At 43.3% G+C, this 15,556-nt stretch overlaps 1 pseudogene; it reads left to right on the top strand.

Annotated features, from left to right (window-relative positions):
• Nucleotides 1-732: 732 nt before the first annotated feature.
• On the top strand, nucleotides 733-15,415 carry LOC103277399 (annotated as a pseudogene).
• The last annotated feature ends 141 nt before the right edge of the window (nucleotides 15,416-15,556 follow it).

The following is a 15,556-nucleotide window of genomic DNA, read 5'->3' as shown; positions in this document are numbered from 1 at the left end:
CTTCTTTTCAGTAAGTAAATTACAATCAGCCCTTTTAAAATAAATGCTGAAATGCTTAAAGTACCTTTTTCTTATTCAAAAATTTATCTTTTGTCTTACTTAGGGTATTGATTGGCATTATCTATTTTTTAAAAAGTTGATTAACTGAACCACCACCATATTTCTGATCACTTATGGAAAAACTCATGAGGTTTTGTGTTATTTCTTAGGTTCTGTAGATAGATACGCAGGGGAAGAATTAAATATGGAGAAAGAAGTAAACTATACTTCACATTAACCAGAATAGTTAACTGATTCTCTCTGTACAGTGGAGTTTTCTTTTTATCCAGAGACTAAGACTCTGCTGCAAGTTAACTTCAGTAGCTAGGACTAAGTTGTTAGAATTCCCAGGCCACTGGATAGAAACTGGAAAGACACACAGTTGGATACATAACCACAGTCACCTGTTTGGGATGTTTATGGACAGAGAGAAGGTGGTGATGGCAGTGCTCACCTGGAGGCCGTCAGAAGGAGGAGTCTAGATTTATCCTTTATTTGGGAGAGTGTTTGTAACTGGATGGGGGAGTGTGAGGGAAGGCATGAGTGGAGGAAGGGAGCAGGTGGAGGAGCAGGCACGTGTCTTGGTAGCAGCTCTTAGCTGGATGAAGACAATTACCCAGCAGAGGATTAAGCCACCTCCTGTGGTCATGATGACCCTTTTCATCTCTCAGTTGTTTTTTTTTTTTAATGTAGGTTGAAGAAGGAACTAAGAGCATATGGCTCGGTTCACTAATTGGTCTGATGGTTGAAGAAGGAGATTGGAAACACGTGGAGATTCCCAATGATGTCGGTCCTCCACCGCCAGCCTCAGCACCGTCTGTGCCTCACCCCTCCCCAGAACCACAGACCTCTGTCCCTGTCCAGAAGGAACACACGCCCGGGGCACTGCAGTGAGTGTTGATTGAATTGGTGATGTCAGAAAAGTCGTCATGGCCGCTCTTGGGTACTTTGATCATGGTCCTATCCAGACGTGTTCATACGTAAGTGGGAAGTTGCTGATCTTAGCACACTCGGGCCTCGGAATGTCTCTCCCACCACAGCAGATAGTTTCTGGACTCCTGCTGTGTCCTGGGTGCTCCAAAAGCCCTGCTTGCTCAAGTGGTGGCGAGCACCACTGGCCATGACCACGTGGAGCTGGGATCGGGTCTAGGATGCCAGGGTGGAAGTCGGCACTCCAGACTTCATGTGGTTTCCATTCGTACTTCTGATTGCTGCTGTGTGGATTTTTGTTCTTAATGTATAACCACTATCGAATGGGTTATACACCAACATGCTTTCCTTTCCAGACTGCTCTGCATTTGAGCTTCTGACACAGGCTAGAGCTCAGATTTGTCCAGTGTTCTGTTGCCACACAGACACGTCACAAACAGTCTTCATGTTAGCATTATGTGGCTTTAGTCGGTGGACTCTGTATATTCTAGGGAGTTGTACTGAATCAAGTATTCTTGATAATGATAAAAAATTACCTCTTCTTTGTAAGAAAAGTTCAGAGAAAAGCAAATCTTTTGTGCTTAAGTACTTTTTTGCTTACTGTTGTCAGTTCTTGTCAGAAAGGAATGCACAGGACATTTTGAAATCCTGACTTTTAAATTCCTTTTGCAAGGCATTTCTGACTCCATTGCTCTCACTGCCCTTTACTAAATTCTTTTCTCACCATGAACATCAGAAGACATCTCGGTTAATGACCTTCTCTTCTCTCAGAGATCCCAGTGTTATGTAGACCCTGGTCCCATTGGGCCAGTCATCATCAGGGAAACTCAAGTCATGACCACAGTGAGACACCACTTCACACTGTCAGGATAGCTGCTATTAGGAAAAAAAATAGAATACAATAAACATTGGTGAGGGCTGGAGAGATTGGAACTCATGTTCATGGTGGGTGGGAATGGAAAATAGTGCAGCCGCTGTGGGAAAGTGTGGCAGTTCCTCAGAAAATCAGAACTGGACACATGTGCAGAAGAACTGAAAGCAGGAACTGGAAGAGAGAGATGTGCATCAGTGTTCACAGCAGCATAATTCCCAGGAGCAAGGCAGTGGAAACATCTCGTGTGTTCACATGGTGCACACACACAGTGGAATGTATTTAGCCTTAAAAGGAAGGGAAATCTGACACATGCCATGTGGACGAACCCTGAAGACGCTGTGCTGAGCAAAATTGGGCGGGCACAAAAGACAACCCATGAGTCCGTCATGGGGAGTCCCCAGAGCTGTCAGATTCAGAGAGGTGAGAGCAGAGCCATGTGCCGGGCTGGGAGGGAGAAGCTAAGAACCTTCTGGAGATGCCTGGTGTACAGTGCCTAGTGTGGGATTGTACTTGATGCTACTCAGGTGTTTGCCTGCTACACTGATCCGTCTAACCATGAGTTCATACCACACTTTTTGTTACCACACTCTTACTTATAAAATTTTGTGGGATGCTTAAAATGGCAACTTTTCTGTGTGGTTTGCCACAGTGAAAAATGCATGAAGTCATGGTGTCACCAGTCCTTACTGATATTTGTGCTCAGGGGCTGTGGGAGGGACCAGTCTGGATGGAAGCTCTGTCCCCTCATGGGCACTTAGGCCTACTGGAAGGATATTTTGAGATACTAATTAGGTGCATTGTTATGAAAATGCTTTGAGAGTAAAATAAACCAAATGGCTACAGATTAACATATTTGACTGTGACCATGATTGGAAGCATTTTAGCTGTATTATAAGGTTTGACTCTTTAATGATTAGCCAAACTGTTGACATTTAGATCTACTGGATGTAAGTGTTAATGGATTCCATTGACTTTCATATTTTCTTCTTAGGTTCTGCTGAAGTCCAGCTACCTGCAACCTTCTGGAAAAACACGCACTGGATGCCAGCCAGGACACAGCCACCAGCCTGCGAGGGATAGTCATGAAAGAGTATGTGTTTGTTTTTTGTAACAGCCAGTTCCATTATTTATCATGATTGTCTTTTTCTGAAAGAATTTAAAAAGAGATTATTCAATACTAGAATTTAAAAGGGAGGCACACTGTGCTTCTGTGCTGTGAATTACTTTTGTCATTGTAAACTGCATTCTGTGAGAGGATTGTTTTCTGAATAATTGCAGCATCACTGCAGAACAGTTCTAATTTGGTAACTACGCAAGATCCTTAGAAATGGCCATGAATGCAGGAAATTAGAGTGCAGAGCAGTGAAACATGATACGGCATTGTTCTAAGTTTATATGAAATCATCCTGCAATAACAGGATGTATCTGTTATTGCAGATAACAGTATCTTGTAAATGTATCTTTTAAAATAATTTTATTGTGAGTGGATTGCCTGAGCCCGCGAGTTTGAGACCCGCCTGGGCAACTTGGCAAGACCTCAATCTCTACAATAAATCAAAAACTCTTCCAGGCATGGTAGTGCGCGCCTGTAGTTCCAGCTACTTGGAAGGCTGAGGCGGAAGGATCGCCGGAGCCCAGCAGGTCAAGGCTGCGGTAGCTGGGAGTGGCCACTGCACTCCAGTCTGGGCAACAGAGTGAGACTCCAACTCAAAATAATTAATAATAATAATAATTTTATTATTATCCATTTGGATTGTGTTCACTTGTAATGTTACAAAGCAATTTCCATAAAATTTCCCATGCAGTTGGGTTTTTTTGAATTTCCTGTTCCATTGATTAGTCTAACCATAAGTTAGCATCACACTTTTTTTTTTTAACCACACTCTTAATTCTAAAACTTTATAGGATGCCTCTGACAGAGGCAGCCTTGCTTTTTTTTTTCTTAATTAACCAGTTTTCTTGGTTTATTCTTATTTTATTATTCTTCCAAATGAATCTTAACCTTCACACATGGATGTTCCCTCTCAGGGACATAAAGCGCTTGCTGGTGATTATATAGGACAAACTTATGCCAGCACAGATTTTTCAAAAATGTATGTTTGCTTGATGTTTTCTCTTCAAATTGCATGAAAAAGCAAATGAAGTGATGGACTATGTACTGAGATGTACGTAAAAAAATATCTGCTGGCATGGTGCAAAGAAAATGTTCTTCCACATTGTCTTTGAACAGCAGATTGGACAGTGAATTGCGAATTGTTAATGTGGGAGGGAGAAAGTCTGTATCGTCTGTCTGCTCAAATAGAAAAGCACTAGGTGGAAGACATCCAGCAAATTCCCATTGCACAGCCTGTAGCGGTGAACCTGCGAGGCCTGTTGGTGACTGTTTCACACGTTACCACTCGTTAGAAATATGTAAGATATGGGATTTTCATTTTGGGGTCATAAATAAGTTCCTCAGTGTACAAAATTCCATTATCAGCCAAACATCATTACAGTAAAACAGTTGGTTCCAGTGCTTTACCGTTTAATAGGAAGTGATGCGCTTTTCACTTTTTGTTAAAATAAAGGGTGGTTGAGTTGCTGGTAAGTGACCCGCGAGGTGTCTCCAAGTGCAATGGGTTAAGCAGGGGACGATGGCATTTATACGGAATTACGTCACCTCTTAACTTGGTGAGAATGGACGTCTTTATGACAGTGAGTCTTCCTGTTCAGCAGTACTGGGGTTTCTTTCCACTTTTGTGTCTCCTAAAGCAGATGGCCTCGGCTCTGTGGAAACTTGGTCTAGTGGAGTAGACAGAGTTGATGAAACAGGCTTATGAGCTAGTGTAGAAGCTCAGTAGTGATCTGATAGGTGCTACGTTTCCAGGGGCAGTAACAGTAAATACTTCAAAGGGAGTGGTGTTTTAAAGCAATGTGCTTATTCTGTGTGCATCTAATATTGATAAGAAGTAATTAGTATTGACTAGAATTTGAATAAGTCGAGATAGAGCAATGGTCATGAAATTATTCTGGGCAGTGCTGGGCCAGGTGACATCCTGGGACATTCCTGCCACATGACCTGAGTTGATGCATATGTGGCTCTGTTACATACATCCGTGATGTTAGTGTCACACAACACGGGCTGGAATCTGCTGTCCTGAGTGCTGACTGAAAGGCATCATGCAGACCAGGGGTTTTTTAAAGAACTTAAAAGTTTCACTTAGTCCTAAAAAAAAATTGAAGTTAAGAATCCTGATAGTCAGTCAAACCTAGCTGTATTCCACATCAGTCCTTCTCTAGTATCTACTGTTGGTGTCTTAATTTGTTACTCTTCTGCCAGTCTGTGCCTTTGGAGAGTACTCCATACAAATAGAGAAAACTTGCCTTGATTGTATTTCTGAGGGATAATGGATTTTTTTTTTTGAGACAGGTTCTTGCTGTGTTTCCCAGGCTGGTCATGAACTCCTGGGCTCAAGCAATTCTCGACCTTGGCCTCCCAAGCTGCTGGGGTTACATCTGTGAGCCACCATGCCTGGGAGCAAACTAATGATTATTTAACTCACAAATCACTGAAGATTTGGTGAAATGTAAAATAGCCATACCTGCATCATAGAGGGATCAGTTTTGCAAATTTGTGTAAGACAAACTGGAGCAGAAAGAGACATGATGAGGAGGCAAATGAATAGGCTCATAAGGTAATCCAGGTGGGAGGTCATGAATGCTTGCATGCAGGTGGAAGAAGAAAAGGGGAGATTTCTGATACATAGTTGTGAGGCTGGAATTCGGAAGCCTTTGTGAAGATGGGATGTGGCGTGAGGGCTAGGGTGGCGGCTGGTCACGGAGTGTGGGACCCGGGCCCGGGTGATGGCCACTTGGCTCCAGAACTAGAAACGAGGGCTTGGGAGTGTCTGTCTTGGTGGAGTAACTTGTGTGAACTGGATTGCCAGGCCATGTGAGTGCCGGGATCCATGAGATGAGGACACGTCCCAGGAGTGCTGGGGCTGGGAGTGGGCTTGGTGGGTGAAGGGGCAGGTGCTGGACTGCGGTTGGCACAGACACTGCCCAGAGGGGACACTCATGTGGAGACCTATGAGATGGAGATGGTTCCCAGGAGTGCTGGGGTTGGGAGTGGGCTTGGTGGGGCATGGGGCAGGCTCTGGACTGCCATCCCAGAGACTGTTCAGAGGGGTCACTCTCGTGTGGAGGAGACCTGGAGAGGATGGAAGGCCAGGGAGGGTGGGTCTGAGAAGGCCCTGGAAGAGGAGACAGGCAAGGGTGGGGGCAGCTGGGACGCCCTCCCTTTCTCCTCCTTCCATGTGTGCTTAGCGCACATGTGATCACTGACAGCATTTTAAAGATTGAGTTGAAAGTTACTGATGCCATCAGCGTTTTGGAAGCCACGGAGAGGCAGACGCCAAGGGCTCCCTTCCGTGCTCTGTCGCGTTCCTCCCGCTACTTGGTCCCCCACCCTGCCCTTGTTGATTGTCTCTGCCAGAAAAGAGTTAGCGCTTGTCTTCCAAGTAAGAAATAGGACAGAAAGCTCCATGAGAAAAGCAGGTTTGTAGAGCATGTGTGATGGAGAACTTTGTGTATGCACTATTGAAATGCCTGTGTTTAGGTTAAAGGTAGATGGAGCCTGGCGTCACCTACAGAACTGGGATCATCTGATGTGGTTGAGACCCAGCAGGTTTTGGCATGGCTTCCCCAAAAAACCTCAGTGCAACCTGGCTGCACAAGTGGCATCCTTCCTCCACGCCTCATCAACCGAGTGTGTGTGGGGGGGACTTGGACAGGCCCATGCAGCTGCCGAGGACATGGCTCTGTTGTCAGTGAGAAAAATCAGAGGTGTTAGCTGCCATTTTAGTTTTGCATTAAAACAAGACACATGGTACACAGCATGCAGATTCTATTTGGCCAGTGCATAACGTGAGCTGCTGTGAGAGGCTGGAGTCCCTGCTGCGGCCACCATGTCTTCAGCATGTCTGTGTCTTAAGTCGCAGTCCTAGTTTTTTTGAGTCGGAGTCTCTTTTTTTTTTTCACTCTGTCACCCAGACTGGAGTGCTGTGGCACACTCATGGCCACCCTAGCATCGACCTGCTGGGCTCCAGCAATCCTTCTGTCTCAGCCTTCCAAGTAGCCCAAACTACAGGTGCACGCTACCATGCCTGGCTAATTTTTGATTGATTGTAGAGATGAGGTCTCACCAAGTTGCCCGGGCTGGTCTCAAACCCGCGGGCTCAGGCAACCCACTTGCCTCGGCCTCCCAAAGTGCTGGGATGACAGGCTGAGCCAAGCCTGACCTCAGACCTAGTTATTATTGGTCTTCTGTCACAGCACTGGAAAGCCTAGTGAGCTTGACAGGCTGGGGTCGAGTGGGTTTTTGGTGACATTTCTTTTCAGAAGTAACTGGGGTCTCACCCATATGTACCCCTGTGCCTGGAGGCCCTGCCTGACTGGACTCCTTCCACGACCTCACCTTTCCGCAGAGGTGGGGGCTGTTGGTTTTTCTCCTAGTTGTTGTACTTTTTATGCCCCCTCATTCAAGTTTAGTCTGATTAATTATTTAATGTACAGAAACCATTAAAATGATTGTTTTTCTGCAGTGCAGAAGCTGAAGTGTTGGCTGTTATTGAACAGTAATTAATATTTCTGCCTCCTGATGCCTGTAGGTATGAATCAGCAGTCAGGGTTTTCTGGGAACCATGGCTGAAATCAGCTTCCTGCTTGCTTCTTTATGATGAGTGGCTCATGTTGCTTTTATGCATCACTAAGTGCTGTTTTACCCGAGAGTCCAAATTACTACAGGGACACAAATGAGCTGCCTTTCTCAAAAGATAAGGCAGTAAGAGGTGGGCTGGTTGTGAGAGAGCAACGTGTCTCTCTGGCCTCCCAGCCTCCTTGAAAATAGGTGTATTCGGGCACTGATGACGTGGGTTTTGCATCCCGGTGACAAAGAGTGTCCTGCCTGGTGGCGTTTCTGTTGCTGTGTAACAGGTCACAGCATATGAGCAGCTGAAAACAACAACTGTTTCTCTCTCAACAATTCAGTCAGTCAGCAGCCCCAGCACCATATGGCCAGGCCTCAGCTCCTGGGCTCATGGGGCTGACCTCAGGCGTGGGCCATGCCTGGGGTCTTGTGTGGAGCTCAATTTCCTTCCCAGATTCACGTAGGTATTGGCAGAATTCAGTTCCATGGGGCTGTGGGACTGTGGCCCCTGTGTCTTTGTGTGCCACCCAGGAACCGCTGACAGCTCCCTTGGGTCACCTTAAGGACTTTGCCTTGCATCCTCTGTGGGCATCCCACAATGGACTGTGCTTCTCCAAGGTCAGCTGTGGGATCTTTTTCCATTTAAATCTTTTCAGGAAGGCCCAGTTTCTTTTAGGGGTTGCCTGCCATGCCTGGGCCCCTCTGGAGGAGTTGTCTTTTGGTTAAAGTCAACTGACTTGGACCCTTAGTTGTGTCTGTGAACTCCCGCCAACTTTATCATGGAATATAGCTTAATCACAGGAGTGACCTCCAGCTTGTTCCAGCCACCCACACACAAGGTGGTAGATGACACAGCATTGGTACAGCAGGCATACGAATGTGGGGCTGTCCCGGAATTCTTCCACCATGTTGCCACAAGCCCGAGATTTGTTTGGGGGGAGAAAATTGCCATCTCAGATATGCTCACCAGATGCGAGGTTTTTCCTCTCATCAACCTTCTGATAAACAATACTAGAATAATAATTGTGCTTAAGAAGTTTCTTCTTTAGATGTGTGTCACCCTGAAGTTGTTTTTATTGTGTAAAACAGATTTTTTTAATTGAAAAAAGTACTTTCTAATTAATTGTTTGATATTAACATTTTCCAAAAAATTATTCTGTTTAAGAAACTGTTGCTTTATACTGTGGCTTAGCATACTGAATTGAGGGCTTGCCATATTTATAATCTAATTCTTTTACAAAACACAAAGATGCCTTTGTTTTACCGAGTAATACAAAGACAAGTCTGTAACTAAGCTAGTTATTTTTCATTCTAAATGGTGGTTGTAGGTTAGATTCATTACATTAGGTTGTACTCATAGCATATTGAGTGAAATTGAAAATTGCTTTATTTCCTGGTCATAAACAAACTGGTTTACACTAGAATAAACAGTGGGTCAGTAAGTACCCTAATGAAAGCCATGTGTAATAAACCTGACACTTTCTGAATGCCACGTGAAAATTAGTCCATGAGTGTGGGGGATGAGAGTATGGTTTCACTAGTGAACTGTTCCCCTGCCAAAGGGCATCCACCCCACAGGGAAAAGACGCATCTAGGAGAAACCCACAGCCAGCATACTCCTAAACAGACAGAAATTGGAACCATTTCCACTGAAAACTGGAACAAGACAGGGATGCCCACTCTCACCCCTCCTGTTCAACATAGTTTTGGAAGTCCTGGCTAGAGCAGTCAGAGAAGAGAAGGCAATCGGGGTATCCAGATAGGAAAAGAAGAAGTCAAGTTATCTCTCTTTGCAGATGACACGATTGTATACCTTGAAAACCCAAGAGAATCTGCCAAAAACCTCCTGGCACTGATAAAGGACTTTGGCAAAGTCTCAGGGTATAAAATAAATGTACAAAAGACAATCACATTTCTATACACCAATAATAAACAAACAGAAACCCAAATAAAAAACACAGTTCCATTTACAATATCCACAAAAACAAAATGAAATACTTTGCCAACTTCCTAACCAGAGATATAAAAGACCTTTACAATGAAAACTACAAAACACTGCTCAAAGAAATCAAAGACAACACAAACATGTGGAAAAATATTCCATGCTCATAGATCGTAAGAACTAATATTGTTAAGATGTCTGTTACACCTAAGGCAATCTACATATTTAATGCAATACTCATCAGATTACCAGCAACATTCTTCTCAGACCTAGAAAAAACAATACAGGAATTCATATGGAAACATAAACAACCAAGAATAGCCAAAACAATCCTCAGGGGGGAAAAAAAAAAAAGCAGGAGGTATCACACTCCCAGACTTTATACTCTAAAGCTGTAATAATCAAAACAGTCTGGTATTGGTACAAGAGCAGACATATAGACCAATGGAATAGAATTGAGATCCCAGAAGCAAAACCTCAATTTCTCAACCAACTCATTTTTGACAAAGCCTCCACCACCCACTACTGGGGAGAAGAGAACCTATTCAGTAAATGGTGCTGGGAAAACTGGCTGACCACATGCAGAAGATTGAAACAGGACTCCTACATTTTCCCATACACAAAAATTAACTGTAAATGAATCACAGACCTAAATGTACAACCTCAAACTGTAAGAACCTTAGAAAATGCAGGAGACACTCTTACGGAAGTTAGAACTGGCAACCGATTTCTGATCAAAACCCAAAGTACCTAGGCCATAAGAGATAAGATAGACAAAGTGGAACCTCATTAAACTGACAAGCTTATGTAAAGCCAAAGAAACCATCAAGAGAGCAGGGAGACAGCCCACAAACTGGGAAAAAATATTTGCCAACTCCATGTCTGACAAAGGCCTAACATCAAGGATCTACAAGGAACTCAAAGGTGCTGAAAAGAAAAAAACAAACTGCTCCATCACAAAGTGGGCAAAAGATATGAATAGACACTTCTCAAAAGAAGACATATGAGCAGACACATGAAAAAATGTTCAGCCTCACTATTCGTCAAGGAGATGCACATTAAAACTACAGAGATACCACCTAACTCCAGTCAGAATGGCCATCATCAATAACTCAAAAAATAACAGATGCCAGAGAAGATGTGGCGAAAAGGGAATACTTCTACACTGTTGGTGGAAATGGAAACTAGTACAGCCTCTGTGGAAATCGGTGTGGCGATTCCTAAAACTCCTAAAAATTGACATTCCATATGATCCCACAATTCCCCTACTGGGAATATACCTGGAAGAACTCAGGTCACTCTATAAAAAAGATACCTGCACACATATGTTTATCACAGCATTGTTCACAGTAGCAGAAACATGGAACTAACTGTGCTGCCCATCAAAAGAGTACTGGATAAAAAAAATGTACATATACGCAATGGAATATTATGCAGCCATAAAGAAGAACAAAATCATGAACTTCACAGCAACATGGATGGAATTAGAGCTTATAATACTGAGCGATCAGCCGGGCTCGGTGGCTCAGCCAATAATCCTGCGCCTTTGGGAGGCTGAGGTGAGTGGATTGCCTGAGCCCACGGGTTCGAGACCCACCTGGGCAGCGAGACCTCATCTCTACAATAAATAAAAAAAAATCAGCCGGGCGTGGTAGTGCGCGCCTGTAATTCCGGCTACTCGGAAGGCTGAGGCGGAAGGATCGCCGGAGCCCAGCAAGTCAAGCTGCGGTGGCCGGGAGTGGCCACTGCACTCCAGTCTGGGTGACAGAGTGAGACTCCAACTCAAAATAATAATAATAATAATAATACTGAGTGATCTCTCACAGAAACAAGATCTGAGTATCACATGTTCTCACTCATAAGTGGACCTTGAACAACTACCATATTACTGTAGGAAAGGGATTGAAAGTAGCGGGAAACTGTGGTGGGGTGGGGGGGGAAAGCTGGGATTGATAGTAGTTGATATCCACCTGGGGAAGGGGGGGCACACCTCATCAACAAGGGTACTTACACAATGAACATTTGTATACCTAACCCTGAATTGTACCCCACAACTTCAAAATAAAAATTAAAAAAAAGAAAAGAAAAAGACTCATTTTTTTTTTTCACGATCACTGCCTGTACCCAACTTGGATAAAGTTCTCATTGTTATTAGGCTTTTGAAAATGTACACATATTATACATTGGACAAATAATAGGAATCAGCAGACCAGATAAGAGACAGGAATTAATTTTCTGGCTCAAGGAATTGATTGGAATCATAACCTGACATCTTTCTCTTCCCTCCACACCATCCTGGCTTTTCTGGAGGCTCTTCTCTCTCTGGGTGCTAATCATTGCTTCCTTCTTCCCCTGTCTCCATGGATGTTGTCAGACTGGTGCAGCTGAACCAGACGGACAAGATTCCAGAGTCCTGACCAGCCCCTGCTTCCCCTGCACCTGCTCCAGCTCCTGTGCAGGTCACAGTGGGGCTCGCTTATCCCCGGCCAATGACGCCCCTGGTGTCCACTCCTGGAGAGCCCAACGCAATGGTAATGTCCTCTGAGTCGATGTTTACTTTCCAGATTTAAGCAAGTGAGAAAATAGGAGCAACTGCCACATGTTTTGTGAGCAGTTTTACTGATCTGTTCTAGCAGTTGCACTAAAGAGATAACATGGTAAGGGAAGTGTGATCTCAGTAGTGGCAGAAGTGACACAAAGCAAACTCCATATAGACTTCCTAGCAGAAACCAGATCTGTTTCTATACTGACTTTCAAATAGATCATTGAAACTATGATCGACTTGAACTTGCCTCAAGATCCACAACTCTGCCAACATACATGTGTGCCGCAATCATGATGTTCTGCATGCTTGATTAACTGAAGTGTGTCCCTGTTGTGGACGTGACCTCTTTGCCAGCCACGTCACGTCATGTCAAGCTGAAGCACCTTACAACCAAGTAGCATCTCCCTTTCCTTCTGTGGTGTGTGCAGTAGGACCACCTTTGTATTTTCAAGTGGCTCCATTCTGCCTCCGCCTCCCTTTCCAAGTGCCTTTCTGGCTATTTCTTCTGTCAGAAGCAGCATGAGATTGTATTTAAAATCGAATGGGCAATTCAAAAATGAAAAGAGTTAGGTGGTATCTCAGTGTGGTTTTGATTTGCATCTCCCTGATGATTAGTGAGGTTGAACATTTCTTCATGTGATTGTTGGCCGCTCGGATGTCTTCCTTTGTGAAGTGTCTGTTCATATCTTTTGCCCATTTTATAATGGAGTTGTTTGTCTTTTTCTTTTCAGCACGTTTGAGTTCCTTGTAGATCCAGGATGTTAAGCCTTTGTCAGACCTGGTGTTGGCAAATATTTTTTCCCAGTCTGTAGGCTGTCTCCCTGCTCTCTTGATGGTTTCTTTGGCTTTGCAGAAGCTTGTCAGTTTAATAAGGTCCCACTTTTCTATCTTCTCTCTTATGAGCTGTGGGTTTCAGGTTTTGTTCAGGAATTGGATGCCAGTTCCGATTTCCATGAGGGTATTTCCTTCATTTTCTAAGGTTCTTATGGTTTGAGGTTTTACATTTAGGTCTCTGATCCATTTGGAGTTAACCTTTGTGCATGGGGATAGATAGGGGTCCTGTTTCAATCTTCTGCAGTCAGAATGGCAATTATCAACAACTCAAAAATAACAGCTGCTGGAGAGGGTGTGGCGAAAAGGGAACACTTCTACACTGTTGGTGGGAGTGTAAACTAGTGCAACCTCTGTGGAAAGCAGTGTGGTGATTCCTAAAAGCTCTAAATATCAACCTCCCATATGACCCTGCAATCCCCCTACTGGGAATATATCCTGAAGAACTCAAATCACTCTATAAAAAAGATACCTGCACACGTATGTTTATCACAGCGTTGTTCACAATAGCAAGAACCTGGAAACAACCATGCTGCCCATCAACAGAGGACTGGATTTAAAAAATGTGGTACATATACACAATGGAATACTACGCAGCCATAAAAAAGAACAAAATCATGAATTTTGCAGCAACCTGGATGGAACTAGAGTCTATAATACTGAGTGACCTCTCATAGAAACAAAGATCCGAGTATCACATGTTCTCACTAATGGAACAGCCAATGCAATACTATAAAAAAATGACTGACGGTACTGGGAAACTATGTGGGGGGAGGGAGATGGGATTAACAGTAGGAAATATCTGTCTGGGAACGGGGAAACACCTCATATCAACAGGGTGCCTGAATGAAATGTAATTGTATACCTAACCCTTAACTGTACCCCACAACATCATAATAAAAAATAAATAAATAAAAATAAAATAAATTAAAAAAAATAAAAGTAATATTCAAAACCAAAAAAAAAGAAAAAAAAAACCAAACCAAAAAAAAAAAAAAACAAAAATGAAAAGAAGAAAAGTAAATAAACATGTTCTTTCTGATGGGGAAGTGTATTCCAATGTAACATTTGAAAAGCGCTATTACCACAGTCCTGAAGGGACTGTCGTGAAATCCCAAGACAGAGTGAGACTGAGGATGTAACTGAAGGGCCATCGTGCTCCTTCGAGGAACACACCGGTGCAGTGGCCGCAGGGACGTTGTTGGAGGATCTTAAGATCTCATTCCTGCTTTCTGTAAGAAGTCTAGGGAATATGATGCTCACATGATTTTCTTTAATTGCACATCCAAACAGACATAATTTGGCAGATTGTCCAGCATCTTGCATGATCGTTTTTGCCATGTGCTGTTTTTGTAAGAATTGCATAGAAGTTCTTCAGCTTTTTCATTCCCCTTGTGACTTCTTTGATCCATGAGCTATTTGTAAGTATGAATTTAACTTTGAAATATTTGAAGACTATCCAGATATCTTTTGTTTATCATTTCTAGCTTAACTCCATTGTGTTTACAGAACACACTGTGTATGATTTCGGTCTTCCTAAATGTGTTGAGATCAGTTTTATATTCGTTGCATGGTCTGTCTTGGTTGAGTGTTCCATGTGTCCTTGCAAAGGTGGTTCCACTTACAGCTTTTCAGCTCTATGATGTGAGAGTGACCCATGTTTGGTAGAAACAGGATGGCCCTCCCATGCAGTGTGGGGGAGAGCAGCAGCTCTCACTAGAGCGGAGGCTGACCACTGGTGCTCTGTAGAACACTGTGTCACCAGGAGCTTTTGCAGCCATGGGATAAGAGACGTGCTCTGAGCACTTTGATGGCAGGCTGGGCTAAGCTGGGGTGCTCAGTAGATTAGACATGCTGAATGCGTTTCAGTTAACAGTATTTTCAGCTTATGATGGATTATTGAGATGATTGTAAATTGAGGCACATCTGCAGTTGATTTGTTGATTTATTGCTGATTTGAGCTTTATTGTTATTTGTAATAAAAGCTGCTTACGATTGGTATGTGTATGTCTTGCTGTGTGTGTGTGCACGTGTGTGTATAGTGTGTATATAGTATATGTGTATGGTTGTATTTGTGTGCATATATATGTATGTATATGTACACATCCATAGGGGAATTATTTATTACTTAATGAATAATTTCCTTTTAATCATCTTAAACATAGTAGCATAAGATGTCCCATCACAACTGAAACATGAATTTTGCTCCTTTTTTCTATAGTGATAGCCCATATAGCTAAAACTCCTCAGATTTTTTTATATTCCCTCTTATACTAAAAATTGTAATGGTGCTTTTCTTGTATTACTCTTTAATTAATAAATTAGGTCACTGAGAATGAATTTTATTTATGAAGATTCTTGGTTTCTGGGTCCCCCCCATTCTACTTGTGGTTTAACAGACAGATCGTTCTTTTTTTTAGGGCACGTTCACTGAAATCCCCGCCAACAATATTCGAAGAGTCATTGCCAAGAGGTTAACTGAATCTAAGAGTACTGTACCTCATGCCTTTGCTACCACTGAGTGAGACCTTGGAGCTGTCCTGAAAGTTTAGCAAGATCTGGTCAAAGGTCAGTAAAGGGAAGTGACTTAATACAGTACACATGCGCCTCCATTTCCATGGAAGCTCGCATTGTGTAGCCTTCCATTTCAGCTCCCTAATGTACTCGCCCTCTACTCTGATAATATTTTGTGCTAGAGGGGGCAACCCC

Source organism: Carlito syrichta, unplaced genomic scaffold (genome assembly GCF_000164805.1).
Source record: "Carlito syrichta isolate Samal-C Ts95f unplaced genomic scaffold, Tarsius_syrichta-2.0.1 Scaffold317649, whole genome shotgun sequence".
NCBI lineage: Eukaryota > Metazoa > Chordata > Mammalia > Primates > Tarsiidae > Carlito > Carlito syrichta.
Note: the sequence above shows the minus strand (reverse complement) of the source record. Positions and strands in the feature narration are given on the sequence as shown.